Source organism: Triturus cristatus, chromosome 5_2, assembly GCF_964204655.1.
Source record: "Triturus cristatus chromosome 5_2, aTriCri1.1, whole genome shotgun sequence".
NCBI lineage: Eukaryota > Metazoa > Chordata > Amphibia > Caudata > Salamandridae > Triturus > Triturus cristatus.
The window spans coordinates 280,734,585-280,759,920 of NC_140588.1; positions in this window are offsets into that span (position 1 = coordinate 280,734,585).

Below are 25,336 nucleotides of genomic sequence, written 5' to 3' on the forward strand. Positions count from 1 at the left end.
CCTATGATAGATAGATTGTACAGTGTAGAGATTGGTAAAGCTGGGACATACATGTTCTCAGAGATGTCATCTTGAACAAGAGCATGCTAAAACAGTGGAGGATCCATCTTATGGAATTACCTTCTGGATATGAGAGAATATACCCTTCTATCATGTGCTCACAGTACACTTGGACATCTACAGTTTCCTCAGATTTGGGGTTAGGATCCATATTGAACTTTTTAATTGTCCAGCAGACCATCTTTGCCAAAACCTAACAATTATTATTGTTCATCTTTATTTGCTCTAAGGGATGCCCATTACCCAATGGGATAAACTATTATCCATAGTCTCTTTCCATTGCCTTCTCCCTTGCAGCACTTACACACTGCTGTTATAGTCATGAAGTACTATAATTTGCATTGAAGAATATAGAATGTCTATTATCACTTCAGTAATGAAAGACATAGTATTTCGATTATGTTAATAGGACCATAGTCATGGTGGAAAAACTATCTTCTACAGTGCCTACTTTTGGCTGGGCCATCACAGCTGAGATATGGGGCTGAAGGAGAACATGGAAATCCTGTTGAACTAAGAATTTGAATGGGTCAATCACTCATCTTCTTGGTATATTGTGTAAAAGATATAATCTAGGCTTAGACCGCAGTGACTTTACTCAAAGTGACAACTTTGAATATCACAAGAACTACTTAATGGGCTAGAAGTGTGGCTAGCAATGTAGTGGGTGAGTTCAATTACACAGTGTTATAATCAGACCTCAGTGTACAGATGGAAGCCTCAGAATAATAATATCCTACTCAAACATGAGCTGAAAATTTGCCAGAAGAGTTCAATTTATTGACTTCCCTTTGCCCTAGAAATGAGCAATATATTCAGCATCCAGGATATTGAAGAATATGTCAAGATTAGTATTGACCATGTTTCCCACACTTGAGACAAACATGACAAGGGGATGACAGGGGAAACATGGATATAAATTGACCTCCTTTCTTTATTACTAAACATTGTGTTCTTTTATGGTTTTATACAAGACGAATACACATTTAATGATGATGTGATGATGCTTATACCTTCTGTCTTCTGCAAGTATGTTAGATTATTTTATGTTAAAATATTTGCATTTGTAAAGGGCACATTTCCCAGAGCTATCCGGCACTATAGAAAACAATAACACAACATGGATTCTGAAAATCTATTTAGAATAAAACCAGTTTATTGATTAAATATTGATTAAAAAGTACAGGTTTTAGTTTTTTTCCCAAAACGTTGAGGGTAAAAAGCAAATCTCAAATGGAAGTGTATTCCATTATTTGGCAGCTGCTGTGGAGAAGGCCCTAATGTTGAAAGGAACAGTTTCTGTCTTTGTGATGTCCAATAACAGCTGGCCTGAAGAGCACAATGTAAGTTCGGGGATGTGCAGTTGAAATTTGGATGCAAAAAAGGAGGGTGAGGAATTATAGATCCCGCTGCGTACATCAACGAGAGTATGAAAATGATGGCCTCCAGAGGAAGCAAGTCGCAGACTAGTCTTCCGCCGGGGTGATTCATGCCAAACAGGACATGGGTCAGGAGAGGTAGCTGGGGGGGAAGGGGCAGGAGTGAGATAGGGGATATAAGAGTCTGGAGATGCGTGTCTGTCCTCTTCCTGACTCTGAGCATCACTGGGAGGGGGGCAAGGATCTTGAAAGTTTAGTTCAAATTACCAAGTTCTGCAAGGGTTAAAAAAGGCTTTCCTTTCCTACCGCAGTCAGTGTCAAGTGGTACCAGCTCTCTAATCATCTGGGGGCCTGCAGTCCAGATGTGGGACTCTAGCGGGGGCATGGCATTGCTGACTGCCACAGAGGTAAGGGCCGCGCAGCACACTCTGGGTGCAGCCGCCCGTGAGGATTTGTTGAGGGCCGGGGTGCTGGAGGAAATGTGGGTGGGGTTATCTCGCCTGACGCAGTCCACACCACTGCCGTGGTGGCTTGCCAGACAGAAAGAGGGTGCGGGAGGGGGAGGACTGTGCCGCATGGGTGGGCTGGACCGGGAAGCACACTGACGAAGCATCAGGTGTGGGTGGGAGGTGTCGCAGCCTCCCAGCCTGATTGCGGGCCGCTGCCTCCTCTGGTATACAGGCTGAGTCAGGAGGGGCTGGGCCAAATGACGATGCACCCGTGCAGATCAGGACAGGCGTGGCCCAGCCCAGGAACACTGCAGGATGGCCGGGCTTGGGGAAGAACGCCGTTGCGGGTGGCAAGGCCATCTTAGGTGATGTTTTAGATGGCGGGGCATCCCCAGATCATGGGGATAAGGCAGGGCCCAAGCCCAAGGGCCCTGCCACTAAAAAACTGAGGGGTTCAGGGGGCACTGCCCCTGCGAGCATTGTGGCTGGTGGGGAGGGCCCAGCCCAGGAATCTGCAGACCCCAGCAGCTGTGGGCAGACAAGGAGTGTGACCCAGGCCTGCAGGTGGGCGGGAGTCGGCATTGAGGCGCAGATATGGGAGCAGCAACGCCTTTTCTTGGAGACCAAGGAATGCTGGGAGAGAATGTGTAGGGCCGGGAGGCTGAGGAGGCTTCTGGTGGGCAGAAAAAGGTAGCTAAGGGGCAGAGGACAGCTGAGGGGTTAGTGCTGAGGGGACAGGTGCAGGCCTCTGGTTATGGGTACCTGCAGGAGGAGCTCGGGGCATGGACAGACAAGCAGCTCTTGAGGCTCAGGGGCCCAGGGGTGCTCAGGATCCTCTTGGTTGGGGCAGCCAGGAGGGGGAGGGGCAGACAAGGTCATCAGCAGAGTCTGACAGACAGATGGTGATGCCAGTGGGGTGCATGACAGCCCAAGAGGTTGGCCAGAAGAGGTGAGGGTGTCCGCGTTGGCCACCCCAATGATGAGGGATTGCGCATTTCACTGCGCCCAGGCCCAAGGGACATGGCTGAGCAATGATGCAAGTGGGTGAGGCAGGGCAAACAGTGCATAGCAGGATGAGTGCAAGGAGGGTGCATGTGAGGATGTTTTGGAGTTTGATTACTGGAGTGACGATTGGGAGGAAGGTGCACAAAAGAAAAGCTCGTCTGCGCCCGTCTGCGCTTCGACCACGCTGAGCGCAAGCCATGCTGTCTGGCAGAGACCGGATCTAGGGACTCTCTTTAGTTATTCATGAGAGGCACTCATGACTTTGAGACCAGCGGGTAAGGCTAAATGTAATGTTGTAATAGTCCCGCCTGATCTGGAGCACAAATGCGCCTGCAACCACTGTGACTTTTCAGCTTTAGATATGTTAGCCTCATCTAAAATGTCCCGTAATAATAATAGACTATCACCCTCACAAGCTTGGTTTTCCTCAAACTCAAGGGAATTGAAGCAGTCTTGTAGACGCCAAGAGCGTCTCTAGCTGGAGACTTAAGTATGAACTATTAGAAAAGGAAGAAATACAATCCAAAAACTGCAGAATACAAGGCTCAGATTATGAAGGAAAATTGGCATATTTTTCTCAGAAAATTGAGGCAGCAAAAAACTCTAGTAAAGAACTGTATTCTACAATTAGAAAACTGGCTAACTACTGCGATCAAAAGAAAGTGGAAAGCAGTCAGTCGCTCTGTGGCGAGATTGTGTTAGCTTTCCAAAAAAAAGTTCCTAATATTTTTAACTCTTTCGCCAGCTCCTTGAACAGAGTTTCCACAGCTGCTCACACTATCAAAATGGGTGAATCGGGGCTGGTGCACCTGCTTACTCCCTCACCCAGTGCTGCTAACGTTTCTTTCCCATCCTTCTCGGCATTCTCTGCACTATAGATGGAACAAGTGCATGAGTTAATTCTCAACACCCGCTCCGAATCTCCATCGGATCCCTGTCCGCCAGATACCCTACACTCAGTTTCCCGAACTATAGTGGGTGTTTTAATGCCAACTATTAATGAAATGTTTAGGCAGGGTTCCTTTCCAACAAATATAAAAGTTGCTTCAGTTCTCCCACTGCTGAAGAAACCCCAGTTGGACCCTTCCATTGCTAATAATTATCTACCTATTTCCAGGCTCCCCTTTAAAGCCAAAATTGCTGAAAAGTCAATTAATAAAGAACTTACCCCATTCCTGGAATCTAACGATCTATTGGATCATTCACAGTTTGGGTTTCACTGCCAACACAGTATGGAACTGGCTATAATTACTGCCACAGAGGATACAAGGGCATCGCTTGATCGGGGAAACTCTGCAGCGCTCATCCTTCTTAACCTTTCGTCTGTATTCAACATGGTCAATCATAAGATTCTGATTGACCGTTTTGAATCTCTGGGTATTTGTAGCTCAGCTCTATCATTATTAGCCTCCCTTCTCACAGGTAGAGTGCAGTCAGTGTCTTTGGATGGCTACCGCTCAGATTCTTCTTTTTGTCCTTTGTGGGGTTACGCGAGGATCATCTCTGAGCCCGATCCTGTTTATTCTTTACATGGCTCCGCTAGCCACATTGATTAGAAATCTGGGTTTCTTGGCTGTGTGCTATGCTGACGACACGCAAATTGTCATCTCGGTTGCTGGCAACCACAGAGACAGCGGCCACCTTCAGCAACTGCATGAAACAAGTTAACACCTGGATGACGTGCAACTGTCTGAAGTTGAATTCCGATAAAACCGAAGTGTTCCTGCTGGGATATAATGCCTTGTTTTGGTCACTGGATTGGTGGCTGGAGGAGCTTGGCTCCATTCCAACCCCGGTCAGTAAGGTAAAAAATCTCGGGGCGATGTTTGATAACCATCTGTCTTTTGACAAACCGGTGAAAGCCACTACTTTTACGTTTAAAATTCTGAGAAAGAGTTTACCTTTTATCCCTTAGGAGCTGAAGAAACTAGTGGCAACTGCCCTCACTCTATCCAAAATAGATTACTGTAATGATCTGTGTATCAATTTACAGAAGAGTCTCCTAGGCAAACTGCAAATTCTGCAGAACACAGAAGCTCATCTTTTGCTGGGAATGCTTAGACATAGCTCAGTGGTTAAGGCTCTACTGGAGCTACATTGGCTGCCAGTTGATAAAAGAATAGACTTTAAGGAGCTGTGGATCGCCTTCAAGGTCTTATATGGAGAAGGCCCTGACTATTTTAAAAATAAACTAACCAGATACATTACTGCTGGGCTACTTCGATCATCCTCAGCAGCCAATCTTAAAGTGCCCAAGTTTAGAAGAATTCGTTGGGGGTTAGAAGCTTAGTTTATGGCACAACAAAACGGTGGAATACCCTACCCCTCAAGTTAAAGACCAGATCTTCCTGGTTAGTTTTTAGAAATAATCATAAGACCTGGCTTTTTAACTTACAGCTCTATAACTAGGTGTTATAACCATCCTTCTGCTGTGCTACCAGCAACAAGATGCCCTCGGGCATTCGAGCGCTTTATAAAACCTATTTTCATTTTATTTCAATTGAATGAGGATGTCCTTCAGTTGCTGTTTTACAGCAGTCACATGTGGACCAGAGATGCACCAGGAACAGTGTGAAGTACCAGGATGGCAAACGTTGCAAAGAGTAAAAAGGAGCGAATCCATTTCCTTCAGGTACAGGTGAATGATGGTCCATGAGGGGGCACGGGGAGCAGAAAAAAGGTGTGGCCACTTGCAGGTCTGTGGGGGGGTAGGTAACGGAGTAGTCACGGTTAAGACGAACAAAACTAAAACATCTTGCTGGTGGCAGGAAGGCCGCCACGGAGAAGAGTTGTCAGACAGATAGCTCAGAGGACTCCAAGGGGGAAAGGGGGATGAGGACTCTGAGGATGACAAGCACAAGAAGAGACTGCCGTACATGGCTCTGTCAATGCCTTTGGGGTCTCAATTATCCAACAAGACAAAAAAATGATTTTGGAAACACGAGTATGTAGATGTTTTCAATCTCCTGCATCAGGATATTCAGGCTAAGAAGGTATATAAGGAGGAAGAGTGGAAACTGACTGGATGACCCAGGGCGCGATTAATTTAGAGAACTGGATGTCTGCTTTCCTGATATATGTGAGCAGATATTGTGAGAAGCATGGGGGCAGGGTGATTGCCCTCTTCAAGTATATGAACATCATTTGGAAGGCCCAGATGCATTTTGGGAGTGTTGCATGGCTTAACTATGAAGAGGAGATCCCGGCATGGGTGAGCCTGAACCGGGACAAGCCCTGGGGGGTGTTAGACTCTGAACTATGGATGCAGTGGATGACGTCCACTCAGTCTGCAGCTTTCACACATAAGGCTAGCCGCTTTTCCATTATCTAATGGCCTTTTCAGCCTGGGCCTCTCCACAGGGAGCGGGTTCTGTGCCAAAACCAGCGGGATCCATGGTTGGGGTGTGCCGGAATTTTAACAAAGGTTTTTGTTCCCACCACCCATGCAAGTTCAAACACGAGTGTACCAAATGTGTGGTGGAGGCATCCCATTGCCCGGTGTTTCACGCTGGCCAGTCCAGCCGAACAGTGGAAAACATCCCGGGATGGGGTCAACAAGGCCATCCTCGGTCAAAAGGCAACTACTCCCATTAAAGTTGATGCCCTACGGCCATGGCTTGCTTTGTATCTGGAGAGGGAGGTAGCTTTTTGGCTTGAATGTGCCTTTGTTGAAGGTTACAGGATTGGGTGCCAAGGGCCTAGGGGACGCAGGTGGGCTGAAAATTAGCAGTCGGCGAAGGAGTTTCCATCGGTGGTGGCATCAAAAATAGCCTAGGAGGTGGCAGAAGGGAAAATAGCTGGATCTTACATGGATTGGCCCATTTCTGACCTGATTGTCAGATAAGATAAGAAGATAAGAAGGTGGCAGGGGAATTCTGCCTCATTCATCATTTGTCATGGCTTGAGGGAGCTTCCATGACCGATTACATTGCAGAGGAGGATTCTAGGGTGTTGTATGCGTCGGTGGACAATGCTGTCTGTTTGGTGCGATGGTGCAGCCCGGGGGCTGAACTGGCAAAATGTGACATTAAATCAGCTTTTCGTTTGCTACCAATTTATCCTGAGGATGTTCCACTACTGGGCAGGCAGTTCGAGGGGCCTATATACAGTGACAAGGTGTTGCCGATGGGGTGTGCCATTTCTTGCGGATTTTTTGAGTCTTTCAGCACCTTCCTACAATGGGTTTTTACAAAGTCTTGTGGATATCGGGAAGTTTTTCACTATTTGGACGCTTTTTTCTTTTTGGGACGGAAAGACTCAGGTGAGTGCCTGAGGGTGCTGCACCATTCTTAGTCTAAGGCAGGATGTTTTGGGGCACCTTTAGCACCTGCAAAGATGGTGATGACTTTTCTAGGCATTGAGCTGGATACTGTGTTGACGGTGGTGAGACTGCCACAGTCGAAGGTGAGGGAGATTCAAGGCTTCTTGCTGGAGGTGCTGAGTGAGCACAAGATCGAGCTGCCGAGGGCCCATAAATTGCTTGGATTTTTAAATTTTGCATACCACTTGGTGAGGGCGGGACAGATGTTCTGTGGGCATCTGGGCATGGCCATGTCCGGGGCAACCTTACCACACCACAGGGTGTGGATCTCAATGGCAGTCAGGGCAGACTTGGGGGTGTGGGGGACATTTTGGGATGATTTCAATGGAGTGCCCATGTGTTCCCTGGACAAGAACATGGTTTTGCAGGTTCAGATATTTTCAGATGTGGCAGGTACCCATGGTTTTGGTCTGTTCTGGATTGGATGGTGGTGCGCTGAGGGCTGGCCTGAGCGATGGTTGCGCCAAGGGTGCAGCATTGCCTTTCTAGAGTTCTTCCCATTGCTAGTGGCATTGCAGGTGTGGGGGATGGAACTAGCTAACATGACTGTACTGTATCATGTTGACAACATGACGGTTTTGCAGCGGGCCAAAGACCTTAGAGTGCTGAGATTGTTGAGGAGTTTCTTGCTGACATTTCTGCATCTGAAAATTGTTTTCAATGCTAAACATGTGCCTGGGGTGCAGAATGACATAGCAGATTCTTTATCTCACTCGTAGTGGCTTTGCTTCCGGACCCTGGTGCCAGGAGCAGATGCTGTCAAGACGCAGCTGTCAGGCAGTAACAGACCACAGGAGGTAGCCCATAAACCACAGTGAGACTGGGGCAGTACGTAATATCAAACAACAATGTCTCAACGTGGAATTCAATGGAAGGACAAGTAATTAAAAGAGAGCTGTATGTAACAGTATCAGGGGAATGAATCCATATACAGAGGACAACAGGAGACCAAGTTAGTAGGAAAGAGTTGTATTTTCAACAAATGATGAACATATTGCGTCATATGCACATATCATATAGGTTTAAAAAGGCACTGTGTGACACTTAGTGAAAGTGTAACCAAAAAGATACTGTGCACAAGTGCTCGTGCAGTTTGTGACGGCGCAAGTGACACATAAAGTGGTATATACAGCGGTGAAACGGCGCAGCAAGAGAACAATGGTATTTTGAATGTGGCAAAATTAGGGCATTTACACAGTAAATGTATGGGAATTCAAAGGACAATAAAGCAAATGCCCATGTTGGTAAATGCGCCAACAGTAACGCTGTTGAAGTCGACGGCGTTTCGACCCGTAACAATCAGGGCCATCATCAGGACTGGTTACACATATTTGAACAGTGCTAGGGTAAAGAAAAACAATTCTCAAAAACTGGACCAAAATGAAGAAAGAGAGGGACAGTTGTGCAGATGGTGGTGAACACGGCGACAAGTAGTGGCCGTGGGTACGGGTTTAATGTATGGCCGTGGGCCAAGGAGCAGTGATCGGACGAAATGTGAGCGCGAGAACGGGTATCACATCGGTGCGCGAGTCAGGAGAGGCGTGCCCGGGTGGGCAAGGTAGAGTGAATAGGGACTGGGGCCAAGAAAAAGTGAGCTATGTGGTAGAGAAACTGTTAGGAGGTGTATTGTGGAGGAATCGCACAGGTGAATGGTAACAGGGAAGCAAGGGAGCGCCACAGTGAAAGCAGCAGGGAGTGGCAAAGGGTAAAGCAAGGAAAAGAAAAGAAACTTACTCGTGTGGAAGGGCCGAGCCCGGTGAATCGGCAAAGAAGAATCAGACAGGTCCGGGGGAGTCCAAGCTGGACGGGAAGGAGAAAGGAGGTGAGGAAAGGGACAGGTAGGACGTGGGGGCGGGGGGGGGGGGGAGGGGGAAGACAGTAGAAAAGACGGGAGCGGTAAAACCACTTACTTATTCAAAAAGGAACGAGCCGAATGAAACGGCCGTGCTGGACCACGTTATGTCAGGAGGGTCCCTAGAATTCCAGGCTGAAAAGGGATAAGGGACAGGGGGTGAGGAAAAGGCAAGGGGGAGAGAACAGTGGGAAAGAGGAGAGGAAAAAGGGAAACCACTTACGTCAGGACGGGGAAGGAGATCAATCGAAAGGCTGGAAAGAAAGGAGGGGGTTTAGAGACGGGGCTGATAGACGCAATCAAGGGAGATAGGATGCGAGCAGAGTGTACTTACATTTTAGCAGAGGCGAGTAAATCACCGAGAAGGGGTCCGTATGGGAAGAGCGTGCCGGTACAAATCAGGCAGAGAGTGAGGACGGAAGAGCACTGACGCGAGCTTTAAGAGGTCAGTGCTTCCGGGTCAAGAGGAGCGTCTACTAATGAACGGAAGGAAAACGGAGGCGAGCAGCGTGTGGATGGGTGCTGGCGTGTGATAGGCTGGGAGGGACTAAAGGGGAGTGAGGCGGAAGGATCGGAGAGGGAGTCATGGCAACCGTGGATGATGACCCGAAAAGACGCGTGTGTCGCTCGAGTAAAAGAAAGCAGAGTAAAGGAATATTAATTAAAGAAAGAAAACATTTTGGTCAATACAGCGGACCCAAAGCAAGCCAGAAAGGGCCAATAACAATATATACAGTATACATAATAAGTACAATACATTCGTTATAATGAAGGCATGGGCCATTGACAGGATGGTTATTAGAGAGTACATCAGGGGTAGGCGTGTGGAAGGGGAAGGTGGGAAGGGAAAGGGAGGGGGCGGGGAGGGTTGGAACAAAGGACGGGAGGGGGGGGGGTGGGGGTTTGGGGTGGGTTGGGAGGGAAGGGGAGGGGGAACAGGGGGGGGGGGGTAAGGAGGGAAGGGGAGGAAAAGGAGGAAGGAAGAAGGGGGAACGAGTAAACAGGCAGCTAATTACCCAATGAATGGGTCGGAAGAAAAGGGGGAAGGGGGGAAGGGAAGGAGATGGGGAAAGGGGGGGGGGGGTTAGGTTGTGCAGGGGAAGGGGAAATGATAATTTCATACAAAACACAGATTAAAGAAGCAAGGATGGAGAACGTATCGGCTGAAAAGAAGGCAGATCAGTAAATCACAAACATGCAAGGATTACAATCATGCAATGGTAGAGTTCCATTCATCAAGGGAATTCAGGCCATGCTCGATGGAGTTAAAGCGGGAGATCCAACGGCATTCGCACCTATTCAGGAGTCTTTGTGTATCACCACCTCTTAGTGGGATGGACGGTTTGTCAATTACCAGCCAGGTGAAATCGGCTTCGCTGTGATTTTTTTCTTTGAAGTGGGAGACCAGGGGGGCCGTTAGGACTCCGCATCTGATGCGGCTGCGATGTTGTAGAATGCGGTCCTTCACCATCTGGGTGGTTTGGCCAATGTATATTTTGTCACAGGGACATTTAATCATGTAGACAACGTTCTGAGATCTACAGTTGGTGAAGGAGTGTAGGTCAAATTTCAACCCATTGTGTTCAAACGTCTTTGTGTTTGTGGTAGAGGAACATGCTGCGCATCTTTGGCATCTATAGTGGCCGAGCACTGGTGGTAGTTTCCATGAGTTAGGAATTGATTCTGATGTGTTTGGTGTGGTGGGCCAGGTGATAGCATGCACCAGATGATCCGCTATGTTTTTGCCCCTGCGGTAAGAGAAAAGAGGAGGTTCATTGAAGATGGTGAGTGGAGCAAGGATGTTCCAGTGAGCTTTAATAGTCTTGGCTAGTTTGTTACTGGAAGGTGAGAAGGTGGATACAAATGGGATGCGAGTATTCGTCCTTTTTTCTTTTGGGGTAAGTAAGGTATCACGGTGGTTATACCATGCTCGTTTTCTTGCCCTATTCACCAATTTTCTGGGATAGCCACGGGCCAAGAGTTTTGCAGTGAGTATCGCTGCCTCCTTGAAGTAATCTTTGCGCCATTTGCAGTTGCGACGGATCCGCAGAAATTGTCCAAATGGAAGACCGTCACGTAGACCTCGAGGGTGGTTACTAGAGTAGAGTAGTAGGGTGTTACGTTCTGTAGGTTTTCTGTACAGTGCAGTGCCAATTTTGTCATCTTCAATACGTAAAGTGAGGTCTAGGAATGGAAGATTATCCTCTTTTGCGTCCGCTGTGAATTTAAGATGTTGTTGACTATTGTGTAGCCAATCGATGAAGTGGGACAAAGAAATTTTGTCGCCTGTCCAGATAAGGAGGATGTCATCAATGTAGCGACGCCAGAAGGTGATATTGTTTCTGAAAGGGTTAAGGTCAGTGAGGATCAGTGTGCTCTCGAGATGATGCACATACAAAATGGCAAAATTTGGTGCGAAGCATGCGCCCATGGAGACTCCCTTGATTTGTAAGTAGTAGGTATCTTTATATAAAAAGTAGTTATTCTCTAGGGCAATTTCCAATAGAGACATCACGAAATCAGTAGGTATTCTTGAAGGAGATGGTCGAGCGTTAAGGATGTTTCTTATAACTTCTAAGCCTTCTCTGTGGGGTATGTTGGTATATAGCGATTCGATGTCCATGCCAACCATTAAATTGGTACCTGGTATGAAAGGAGTATCTTCGATCAGGTTGATTAAATCCATGAGCAGCTGTCGGCGGACATTTGGGTGCTAGTGATTGAGGATTGTGTGTCTGGTCGAGAGATCGATGGCTGTATCCACCAGGACGAGTTACAGATTGGTGTGGAGAGAGAGTGGGTCTTTTGACGGGGTTACACTACGATGCTGGGAGCTGGATCGGGAGGAGGCGGAAAGGAGAGTGTTGCGTTTCATTCTTTCCTGTATTGACAAGGGTCTATCACCTACAACTATTGGGGGCAAATTGGCTTGGGTCTCATTTTAAGGCAAGCTGCATTGGAGTTTTGGTCCTGCCGGGGATGTTGAAAGGTTAGGGCAGACAAACGAAGTGTGAAAGGGGTTGCGACATGGGAGGCTATCACATTTGAATTGTTGAGGGATCTCTTGGTGGTTTTACCAGCTTGTTGTTATGATGTGTTTGAGGTGGCTGTTTTGCATCTTTGTATGGATTGTATGTTTTTTGGGGGCCTTTCGGGTTTTGGAGTTGTTGGAATCACCGGGGGAGGTGGGAATATTGCATGACGAAGTTTGTTCTGCTCCGGGGCACCTAGACATTTGGTTGCGCCATTCCAAGACTGAAAAGCAGGGTAGGGGGAGGTGGATGTGGTTGTGTGAAGGGAGAGTGCAGCAGTGTGTCAGATACAAGAACGGCAGTGTTTCTAGGTGTGGCCTGGGCAGTGTTACAAGGAGGTTTTTTCTCATTCTGAGGGCAGGACCGTGTTGCACCATCTAGGTAAAGACCCAGCTACTTTTGGAACCCACTCTTTTCCAATGAGGCAGCGACTGCAGCGCCAGATCTAGAATGGGTTTGGGATCGGATACGTTGGATTGGCAGGAGGAGGTTGCGCTGCCTACTGCGAATGCAATGTACAGAAATTAAGGTTTTGTCCATTGACAGGTTGAATGGGGTGTTTCTGTGGGGGGTCTGTGAGGGCACCAGACCTAATTCCTTTCTTTTTCGATGCAGGTTGTGGGAGAGGTCCAGGGACCAAGAAGGTGACCTGGAACATGATACATGCCTTTGTGAATTGGACAGCGAAGTATGCGGACCAACAAGTATACGTAAGGAATTTGAGACTGCACAGCAGCAGGCACAAGGTGCTATGGTGGGGAAAAGGTAGAATGCGATGGGGTAACTTGCTTCCTTGGTTGACTAAGTTAGTTCTGCAACGGGGTTGCCCTGATATGCTTTTGCTTCACCTGGGGAAAAACGATCTGGTGCAATTATCGGGTTTGACACTGTTACCACATATGCAGCGAAATCTTGAAGCCGTCAAATGGAACTTTGTTGGGGCATCCCTTGGGTGGACTGAATTTGTGCCAAGCCGGGTTTGGTGAGTGGCTGTGCAGCATGCAGCAATTGATAAGGCTTTTTTTTTATTTTTTTTATTCTTTTTTGTCCTCATATGCCACCGAGGTTATAGATGCGCAATCAATCGGATTACAAGCAATATGCTGACACAGTTCGAACCAACTGGGAGGGATAGTCATGGAGCCGGGGCCTCATCCCACAGCAGACAAGCTTGACATACCAGGGACCGCCATACCATAACCTCAGAAGTTCAGCTGGGGTGCCACCCAAGTGCTGAAAGAAGGGAATCAAAGTACCGCTTATGCCAAGCAGTTGGAAATATGGCTTAATCATTGGACCTGGGGAAAAAAAAAAAAAAAACCAGAGTCTCACTGATCCCATTTAAGAAGATGCCAAAATGATCTTTTGGCTGGATTCCCAGCTCTAGCCAAATCCAACTTAGAAACCTGCAGGGTAGAGGCGTACCAATCATTGATAGAGGGAGGTAAAGGATCCTTCCACTTTCTGCATATCTCCCTTCTAGCCAGTAGTATAGCGTAAAATACTAGCTTCTTTGCTGAGCTGGAGACCCCCTCTAAGACTCCGAAGATCACCAACTGAGGATGTACAGTTATTCTGGAGTCTATTGAGGACGACAGGATCTTACTGATGGCTTCCCAAAACTGAGACAGAAGGGGGCATTCATAAAACATGTGGATGTCAGAGGCTGCTAGGAGACCACATCTAGCGCACACCACCATATTCCCCTGAGTAAATTTAGAAAGTCGAAGGGGGGAATAATATGCTCTGTGGATAGTAAAGATGTGGTTCCTACGCAACCACGCCGGTTTCACCACATCCCACAGCAGTCTACAAGATGTTCTCCAGACCTCATGCAAATCCGTATTACTTAATATGTCAGCCTCCCAGAGTTCCTGTGGAAGATTAAATAATCCGTCCATCTCATCCAAAATCAGATTGTACCAGGACGAGATCTCCTTCTTAGCAGGGGGTCTATCAATTAGCAGAGTAATAAGAGTACTATAACCCCCCACTGGGAATTTATTTTTACGAGAGGGCTGTGCAGAATAAGAACGAAACCAGCTAGCCATCTGCAGATATTTTAGCTTAGCAAGGCCAGGGCCAATCTTTCTACTCAAACACTCCCAGGAGAGCAATTCCCCCTCAACAAATAGATCACCCCAGACCTCCAAACCTGCCTCTCTAATGGGTGTTGCAAGTGAGTCTCCCAACCAAGATGGATTATCAGGGAGATCCCATAGGGGAGTTCTACTGCTATAGTACCCTATTTTGATAGATTTGGAAACCTGGGCCCAAGTCTTTGCCATTCCCAATAGAATTTTCAATTTAATTTTTTTAAAGAACTTGGGATCACCGAATTACAATAGGAACCCAGACTGACTGACCCCCTCTCCCCTAAGCAGAGTAGTGTATAGGGATCCCACCCCACATTCCAATGTTTTTTTTAGCAGCACCCTAGCATGAGACAACTGGAACGCCCAGGCATAGACCTGGATATCAGGTGCGGCCAGCCCCCCCTTTTCCCTGCGCCTCCTTAACTTTTTCCACGAAATTCTTGGAAGATGTTTATTCCAGATAAAGGTATTAATCTCGGCCTGAAAAGTTTTAATGTGGTTTGGATCGAAGTAAAGGGGGATAGTATTGAAAAGAAAGGAAATCTTTGGCAAAATAGCCATCTTAACCAAATTAGCCCTTCCTAATAAAGACAGAGGAAGATGGAACCAGGACTGAAGCAACTTACGGCAGTCCTTAGCTACTTTGGAAAAATTGATATTTGCAATTTGATCTATATTTACCACAATATCGAGGCCCAAGTATCTCAATTTATTCCCTGGCTGAATACCCGAGATACAGAAGTTCTTGTCCATACCCCATGTCATCATCTCGGTTTTAGAGGCGTTGATCTCATACCCGGACACGACACCAAATTCGGAGGCTAGCTTAACTATTTTCGGGAGAGCCGTACGGGCATCAGAGGTGAAAATAAGGATATCATCAGCGTACAGGGCCACTTTCCTTTCCCAACCCCTGTACGTGAACGCCTTGATGTCAACATTGTTTCTTAAATTTTGAGCGAATGGTTCCACGTAAAGATCGAAAAGAAGTGGGGAAAGTGGGCAGCCCTGTCGCGTACCCCTCGAGATGTTGAAGGGGTCAGACAAGATGCCATTAATCAGTACACAGGCACTTGGATTCTGATACAATAAACTAATTGCCCGGCGAAACCCAGCTCCCACATTGAACTTTGCCAGGGCCTCCGACAGATACAACCAATTAACTCTGTCGAAGGCCTTGGTGGCATCCAAGGTAAGAACCGCCAGGGGGAGGGACTCCAAAACTGCCAAGTCGATAGCCCCTATTAAATCGAAAGTTAGTTCATGTAGCTGTCTCCCCCTAACAAACCCTTTCTGATCCGGGTGTAAGATATTGGGGGCAACCGAAGCTAGTCTATTGGCCAGAATTGAGGCAAAAATTTTATAGTCAACATTCAGTATGGAGATTGGCCTATAGGAACCACATGCAGTAGGCGATTTCCCTGGTTTTAAGATTACAGTGATAGACGCACTGTCCCAAGATGTCGGGGGCCGACCCCCATCCAGTAGAATGTCATTAAACAGTAGTACCAAAAAGGAGACAAGTTCCTGCTCCAGGGCTTTATAGATTTCAGCCGGTAGGCCGTCAGTACCTGACGCCTTCCCTTTTTTGGCATTCTGTATGGCCTTGATGACTTCCTCCTCCGAGATTACACTATCCAACCTCTCACTTTGCTCCTCAGAGAGCGCTGGAAATGTGATCTTACTAAGCCAGTCTTTAATTCTGACCGAGCTGATGTTCTTATCCTCACAGTAGATATTTTGAAAAAAATCTCTGAAGGCGGATCTAATATCTTCATCCCGGGAGAGAGGGAAGCCATTGACATTAATCACCTCGATGTTGTTACGAACTTGGTCTGTTTTGGATTTCCATGCCAATAGCTTCCCTGCTCCCTCTCCATACTGAAAATGTGCGAGCTTACTGGCCTCCCATCTCTCTTGTATTCGCTGATTTAAGACGGAAGCGAGGTGGCCTTTTAAAGAAATTAACCTTCCAGACAAAAGAGAGCGATCTTCTGCTGTAGTGGAATCAGCGTCTAGTTCTAACTGAGTCTTAGCTATGTCTGCTTCCACCGATGTCACTGCTTCTTTGTATTGCCTCCTCCTATAAACCATTTTGTTTGTGATAAGACCTCTAACAAAAGCTTTAAGAGAATCCCACAACACTCCGATGCTTGCCGATCCTACATTTGTTGTTAAAAAGTGACTCACCTCAGACTTAAAAAAAAGAACATCATCCGGGTGAGAAAGTAAGGAGCGATCAAAGGACCAACTTCTAGCTGGCAAACTTTGCATCGAAATAAGCTCCATAGTTACTGCCGAGTGGTCTGATAAATGTGACGGGAGGTATTTAACATCTTTAACAGAATCTACTAAGGTATGGCTCACTAATACAAAGTCTATTCTGGATTGGTGGCGGTATTTTTGGTTTCTAAAAGAGAAACCCAACTGTTCACCTGCCCTCAACCTCCAAATATCCACATAACCGTACTGCTTCATTTCACTAAGCAAAAAGGATCTGGATTTTGATGGGATTCGAGATCGACTATTACGTGATTTATCAAGAGTGGGGTCTAAGACGATATTAAAATCGCCTGCAAAAATTACAGGCTCTGGGAGGGACATAAGGTGAGAAAAAATTGCCTCCAAAGATGACGGATCGTCCTGATTAGGACCATAATACCCCACAATAGTAAACTGATTACCCAAAATAGACATGTAGGCAATCACCCATCTACCCGCTGGATCAACCTTAAAATCTAACACTTTAGCCCTGAGTTGTTTTTTGAAGATAATTGATACTCCTCTACAAGTCAAGGACTGAGAAGTAGAAATTGAAAAGTCGATCCACTTATTCTCCTTAACTAACGCATCCATTTCGTCTTGGACCAGATGCGTCTCTTGCAGGATGATCAGCTGTGCCTCAGAATCCCGAAGATATTGAAGTATCTTCCTTGCCCTAGATTTAGTACGCAGGCCATTTACGTTCCAGGATATTATCTTTAAATTAGCCATTTGTCTTCAATGCCTCTCAACTCCCCCAAGAGACTTGGGACATCACCTGTATGACCTAAGCTACTGTCTGATAGATGCATATCTGAAATTATCCTACACCCAGTGGAATACAAAAATGCACAAGGTTGGCACATGAGGAATTTTATAAGACATTTTACCCCGTGACCCCTGTACCCCCCCCCACCCCCCCCTCCCACCCATGGAGAACCCTTGGTGTATCCAACCGGAACAGATCCAGTAGATAGCACCTCCATCTCAGGCTCCCGTGACCCACCCTTGACGCTAAAAACCAATCCCCCCTCAAAAAGTAATCTAATTACTCACGTGTTCTAACAAAATCTGTGAATGCGGTATAAGTACCTGGGAGTTTGTAAATACAGCAAGGATAGAACAAGAAAAGGAGAAAGGAGAGGAGAAGAGAAAACCGAATAACATTTTCTGTCCTTCACCAAAGATATATATATAATTTTTTTTTTTTTCCTTCCACCATTCCTCTTTTTTTTTTTTTTTTTTTTTTTCCCTTTCCCAGTCTCCCCCATTCCCCCTCTCTCTCCCCCGTGGTAGTTGTGTTGTAGCATATACTACCTCAACAAATGTGAAAAAAAACTAAATTCAATATCTACAAACTACTAATATGTTCAAACACTCAGGGGCCTATTTATTATTTGATCTGTATTTTTACACAGGGTACATATCAACCAGCTGCTTTATTGCCCAACTCCAAAAGGAGCTCGTCAGCGGCTTGCACTGACCTAATGTTAAACATCTTATTGTTGAACATCACCTTCAGGGCTGCAGGGAACACCAGCTGAGCCGTTGCCCCCAATTTTCGAAAAGCCTCAAGCCGCCTTCCAAACTCCCACTGCTTCTCTAACGTGACCCTAGAAAGGTCAGATCTAATGAGAAAAGTAAATCCTTTTCCAAGGAGGGATTTTTGTTTTAGGGCTAAGTTGAGGATCTGTTCTTTGAGTGCATAGGTATGGAAATTAACCAAGATTTTACGAGGTTTAGGTCTTTGTGGGTTTCTCCTGAACGGATCTCTATGGACCCTCTGAATGTCGATGGTCAGTTCCTCTAAAGAATTATCGAGACATAATGACTCCTTTAAAAGTTGCACCACAAAGTTTTTAACATCAGAACCCTCGGAGCCTTCAGGCACATTAAGTATGCGTATATTGGCTCACCTGGCATTGTTTTCCAATAATTCCATCCTATCGAGAAGGGCCTGATCCTCTTTTCGCAGCTTGACGATGTCTTCCTTAGCTTTGTCCAAATAGATAGACATTGCAGCAACCATATCTTCTAGCTCCCCTGTCCTAGATGTTAACCCATCGATCTTTTTGTCTAAGGACTCACAGTAGCTCCGAATGTCCGCCTGATTAGCAGAAGACTCTTCAAACCCCTTTTTAATATCACGGGACAGGGTTGAGAACATTGCCAGAATAGAAGCCGCAGAGATTACACCCCCCGTATCTGAATCCACTGGGGATACCGGGTCGGGACTAGCAGAATCTCCTGCCCCCCCACTTGCGTTACCATGGCATCCCCCCCCCCGGAAACTGAGGTTTGAGAGTCTCAACTGAGTCACTGGTCTCTAAATCTGGCTGAATCAAGTCCACCTCAGACAAAACACATTCAGAAGTGAGCTTAGGGCCAGAGTCTCCGCCAGAAGGGGCACCAGAGGCAGAAAGACAGTTGATAGCTGGAACTCCCATAACACCTAGGGTACTCGAGGCGGGCATACCTTTAGCGCCAGTATCCATTGCCGTTGAGAAGGAAGACATGCCCTGAGCATCCGTCAAACGAAGCACCTGTGGTACGACTTTAAAGTATGAGCGCAGGGACGGGGTTATCCTTGAGTTCAAATCAGGTGGCACACTTGAATCCCTTTTATGTTTAGCTTTGCCTCTAACCCCGTTTAATCTTGTACCCTTCTATTTCACTTCCACAGACAAATAAGATGAGGCTTTCTTACCTTCAGAGGATGAGGGTCCGCCGTGTACCAAATCAGCCAGATTTACCTGTGAGGTAGGAGCAGGCTTCTTCCGCTGTACATTTACGGGCTCCTTACCTCTTCTACGTGACCCTCTGCCTTTAGACGACTGCTGCTGTGGCTGCTGTAGCGGCTGTGGACACTTTTTAGCTAACTCCTCCGGGAGCTCCCCCCACCCTCTTCTCCACTCTCCACGTTCTTCGCGCCCGCCGGGCAGTCAACCCCTCCTTTACCCTCCACTGCACCTTGAGAAATATATTTGAGCTTCTGAGCCTGGGAAGAAATATTACACGCAGCAAGTGACAAACATCGCGCCTTCCTCCCACGGCGCAGCTCCAGGGCGGCTACAGACCACAATCCTAACTTTAAAACAGCTGGCAAAGCATATTGATTGGGGGGGGCAACATCCTCAACCCCCGCTGTATTGCCGCTGCCTCCACCGCAAAACTCGCTTCCTGCGGTCATAGAGAGGGAAAGCAGCCCGCCTACCCCGCCTACCCCGTCTACAGCGAGCGGAGCTGGAAACCAGGTAAGATCGTTAGATCGTTAGAACACAACCACTTCGAGATTCCTCCCAACACTCGCTTTTCCTTTAGGAAATGAACCTGGTTAGGAATCCTTCACTCCGGATTACGGGGGAACATTTTAGACGTGCATTTACAAGCGTCTAAGCAGAGCACATCGGGAGCCTGATTCCGGAGCGCTGCAGCGATCAGCCGACCGCCGCCATGTTCTCCCCGCAATTGATAAGGCTTGTTGCAAACTCAGCAGAGCTATGAACGTTTTCTGCATGGAGATGGGTATCATAGTCCTCTCTCATGGAGGCATTAAGGAAGAGGGGGTCTGTTTGTTTCAGGAGGATGGGGTGCATCTTTCTCGTATGTGGAATGCATACTACATCATGGAATTGTGGGATGTGGTGAGCTGTTTGTGGCATGAGAGCATATGGTGCAGGAAAGATCACCGTTGAGAGGTTGCCAGTTTGTGTGGGGGCAGAAAAATTACCTCCAGTTTTTATTCTGGGTGGCGGTATTTGTGGGGGGTGGAGAGTCACATGTGGGCGTATCCATACCCTTGGGTGGAGAATAATGGAGTGCGGTACATTGTTGTGTGAGAAGAGTTTCATGGTAGGGAGTTTGGGAGAAAAAGAAAAGAGAGCCTGGATACTCGGCAAGAGTACAAGGAGTGGATCAGGGAAGTACACAACAAGTTATGATGGCTTGGTGGATTGAAAGTTGGCATAAGGTGTGAGTGGTCGAGGGATGTATGGGGAGGTTTTTATATTTGCAAAGTTGATGTTATTGGATTAAAGTTCAAGTTAAAGGTCTTTTATGTTAATCATGGGTCATGTGTGTTTGTTGTTGCACGATGATGGCCCCCGGGGAAAGCAAGTCGCAGACTAGTCTTCCCCCAGGGTGATTTGTGCCCTAGAGGACATGGGTCAGGATAGGTAGCTAGGATGGGAAGGGGCAGGAGTTAGTTAGGTACTATAAGAGTCAGGAGAGGTGTGTCCAGCCTCTTCCTGACTCTGAGCATCACTGGGGGAGCATGGGTCTTGAAAGTTTTGCGCACCCACACACCCTACAAGTTGGTAGGGTTTGGGTGCGGGGCGGCTGTTTTTGAGTTACAGCGTGCTATTAGCCAAGGTTAGGACAGGTTGCAGGGTTTTTTGGCGGTGTTTGTGAGGGGTGGAGAATCACATCCGGCTGTATCAACACCCTAGGGGGGGGGGGGGGGGAATGGACTACAGGTGAATACTCAGTGTGCGGTACGTTGTCGACTGAGGAAAAAGTTTTCAGGGAAGGAGGTTTGGGAGAAAAAGGAACAGGAGCCTAGATAGACTGCAAGAGCACAAGGAGTGGATCAGGGAAGTATGGAACAAGTTATAGGGCCAGATGTACGAATATTTTATTTTGGGCCTCGCAATTTGAGACTAATTGCGAGGAGCAAAATAAAATGTACAACAGTGTGTTTAACACTGTATGTGATTCCCATGGGATCGCAAATTGCGAGGCTCATTAATATTAATGAGCCTCTCGCAATTTGTGAGCCCATTGGGAATATAGGCCCTCCCAGGGATGTGGCCTGCTGGGCTCAGCAGACCACCATGTCTGGGACTGCTTTGAAATAAAGCAGTTTTTTTTATTGCAGCCCGTTTTTCCTTAACCCCTTCAGCGCTGCGCGGATTCCTCCGCGGTGCTGAAGGGTTCGAGTGCGGGCGGGGCCATGACGGAACGGTTCCGTCATGAGCACAGCTCAACCGATGCTCATGACGGAACCGTTCCGTCATGAGCATGGAAGGGGTTAAGGGAAAACGGGATGCATTTAAAAAAAATGTAAATGAAACGTTTTTGGTTCATTTTTTAAGGACAGGCACTGCCTGCCCTTAAAAAATCTTTTTGCATTCATTTGCAAAGGGGAAGGGGTTCCCTGGTGTCCCCTACCCATTTGTGAATGCATTACCACCTACTCAAAGTAGGTGGTAAATGTTTTGTGAACGCAATTGCGGTCGCAAAACATTAGTACATGGTTTTGAGACTCGCTATTTGGAAGGGAATGCCCCTTCCAAATAGCGAGTTGCAAAAGCTATTTAGTGAGTCGCAAATAAATTGAGACTCGCTAAATAGGCTTTGTACATGACCCATTATGTTTTTGCAAACCTGGTTACGCATAATGGCTTGGGGGATTGAAAGTTGAGCTGAGGTGTGAGTAGTCGAGGGATGTTTTTCGTATTTGCAAAGCTGGTGTTATTTGATTAAAATTCAATAAGTTTGCAACCATGTCCTAATAAATGGCCTTTGATGCTAATCATGGGTCATGTGTGTTTGTTGTTGCACGAATAAGTTTTTTGTTAACCATTAGTCAGTAAAGACATTTTTCACATGTTGAAGCCTTATGGTAAGTTTTCCCTCAAGTCCAAGGTAGATGGCATTTCCGTAGACCAATTGGGACTAAACTAGAGATATGACAAATATGGAATCATGTATTATATTTAGCGAAGTCAATGGTAAAAATATAATTTCAGACATATCGTACTAAAATAGACAAAAGATATTCACCAATTCTAATTAAACTAATAATGCTTTGAGCAGAGACAGAACGCTGGCATCCTACTACCTGTGCAGATAAAAAAAAAAACGTACTCACACTTGGTGATAGCGCGGTAGCATTTTTAACGTGGTAAAGCCCTGGGCTCACCAAAATGACTTAGCAAAGGAGTTTCCAGATTTTTACTAATTTTATAAGATTATGTCAGAGCAAGTCAGATCAGGAGAAATGTCATAATGAGTGGGATTCAGCACCCTAAAATTGTTTATTAGTCCACAGTGGGTTATTTAAAATGTAAATGAAGCCCCCACTTTGCATATGGTCTTTATGAAGGCATCAGCCAGGTACTAATCACAACACTTTAATGTTCCCATGGTGCCAGTTTTCCATAGTCATAACAGATGCCTTGAAGACTGTGAGAACTTAAATCTTTATTCCATAATTTATAAGGTTCATTGTTTTCAGTTAATGCAGACATATATGAAAGGATTGCATAAGTGGCAGAATCAATGGCTGTCTGATGTGCAAAAGAAGACAGTAGCATTATGACTGCAGTGGAAATGAAGACGTAAAGCTGGTGTGCTGCCCGATGTTGAATTGGCGTATACTTATGTTCAAACTATGCTATTATAAAATGCTGCTAATCAACTATGCATGGAGTGTCATAAGTGTTAGTGGCTTTTGTATGGTAATGAAAACAATATGCTGAGCTAATCAAGGGACTGATTAAAATTGTGCACTTGGCAGAGTGAGAATGGGGATGGGAGAAAAAGGAGGGGGAAGAGACTACAGTGTGTAACTTATTTGTGGTCGAAGGATAAGTACAATGTGGAGGTTGATCATAATAATAATTACATTTATAAATAAAAATTTAATTTTATAAAGTGCCTGGTTACACTAGGCCAGTGTGTCCCCGCGCTGCGGTCCGAACTGCCCTCTGCCGCTAAGACCTATCCTAATCAGGGATAGTGTTTAGCTATTAACCCCTTCGGTGCTCATGACGGAACGGTTCCGTCATGAGCCACGGTTGAGCTGTGCTCATGACGGAACCGTTCCGTCATGACCACGCCCGCGCAAGATTCCGTCAGCACAGCGGCGGAATCTGCGCAGCATGGAAGGGGTTAAGTAGTGAGCTAAGAAGGTTTTCTATCATTTCAGTGAAGAGAGTCTCAAATGAGTTGTCTAACCTAACATCTTATAGCTGATCTTGATGAAGGATCTGGATATTTGTGGTTTTGTATTAACATATTTTTCCTACCTTTGTTGTATGTATAAGAGCCTGGAAACGGCATTTGAAAGGAGGAATGTGTTCATCTGCTCCATCATATCAATCTTAAAAATAGTATTGAGCAATACTGCTGGGAATCTCTAGATTAGAAGGTGTAATGTCTGCTGCCTCACACACTGGGGTATGTGATTTGGTATTAATAAGGCCAAGGAAAGTTGGTCCAAGCAAGGTTTATGAGGTTGTAGAGTTACTCAGTGTTGTCCAGATGGTGGCACAGATCTTTGTAAGTTATAAGCCAAAGAAAGTGAGTAAGAGCAGACAACAGCAGTGATTATCAGTCATGCACTGAATGTTTCTGATGGATTCTGGTCCTGTCCTCTCATGGTATACTTAAAGACATCGCACATTTTTGTGTCTTGATACATTGTGCAGCATGAGAGCTTTCCTTAACCCCTTCCCCGCTCATGACGGAACCACTCCGTCATGAGCCACGGTTGCGCTGTGCTCATGACGGAGTGGTTCCGTCATGCTACGGCCGTTGGCGGCCGCTCCGCCCACGCGGCGCTTATTCCCCGCCTGTGCAGGCGATTAGCGCAGTGGGCGGAGACGTGACGGAACCACTCCGTCATGAGCACAGCTCAACCGCGGCTCGTGACGGAGTGGTTCCATCACGAGCACAGCGCCACCGCGCTGCCCCCAAACCCCCCCAGCGCCGCGGCGGAATTCCTGCCGCGGCGAAGGGGTTAAACATAGACACGATACTGCAATACCTTCTTGAATAGATTTGCCCTGACAGGTTTTAGCCTTTTTACGTCTTGCTTAACAGTGAAATTGTCTGTAAGAACTATTTGTAACATACAGCATACAGTGGGCTTTGGTTCAGCTCCCCTCAACCATTAGCTTGTTTGAGTCAGCCCACTTCTTACCACCACTTTGAGACAACATCAGTCACATTTTGGATCTGACCAAGGGCCGTATCAAAATCCCATTTTTAGTGCTGTGAAGATACAGGATTGGTCAATGCCTTTTGATATTACTTTATATGCAGCACTTTCATTAAATCAAAATCTGAACTACTGCACGAATTGCAGAAACCAAGGGGCAAATTTATGAAAAAGTGGTGAGGGCAGATCAGCACGTTAACTTGTTGTGCTGCACTGTGTCCCTGGGAAAGGGCAGGAATGCACCATATTTAAGGCATACAGAGCATTCCTGACTTTTACTTTGTGCTGGCACATAATGGGCTGCCTACCGCCATCACTGATCCCCATGCACCATCGTGCAAGGGGGCGTGTATTGCAGGATTATTTTTGTGTAAGAAGGGGTACCTTCCTGCACAAAAACAATCCTGAGAGACTTTTCCTCTTTCTATGTGTGCTGCAGAATGAAATAAAGATATTTATCCTCTTTACGCCTCTCTTGGGAGGGCGTAAGATTTTGGGGCATCCCCAGGTTTACAAGTCCTTGTAAATCTGTGAATGTGTCACAATCCATGGAAGTTGCCTGGGAAGACCCACCACAATACCCATGGAATGTCTACCTAGAGCAGAAAAGCCAACACAGAGATTTGTACTGCATTGCGCTACTTCAGATTTATGAGGCCGTTCAGAGCCACACAAAGTGGCTTTGCGTGGCTTCATAAATCTGACTTAGAGGTTTGCGTCACATATGTACCACATTACGTGGTGGAAACGTGATGCAAGCCTCTCATCAATATACCCCGAAAGCTCCTAAACGCAATGCTGTAAATTGCCTGTGTTTTCAAGCTGTGACGTCTGCAGATCATTCATTAACTTGTAAATTTTCTGAGTTAAAGTATGTGCAATTTGGAAAAAAGGAAGGAAGTGACCCATTTTGCATCTGCATTGCAAGTCACTGG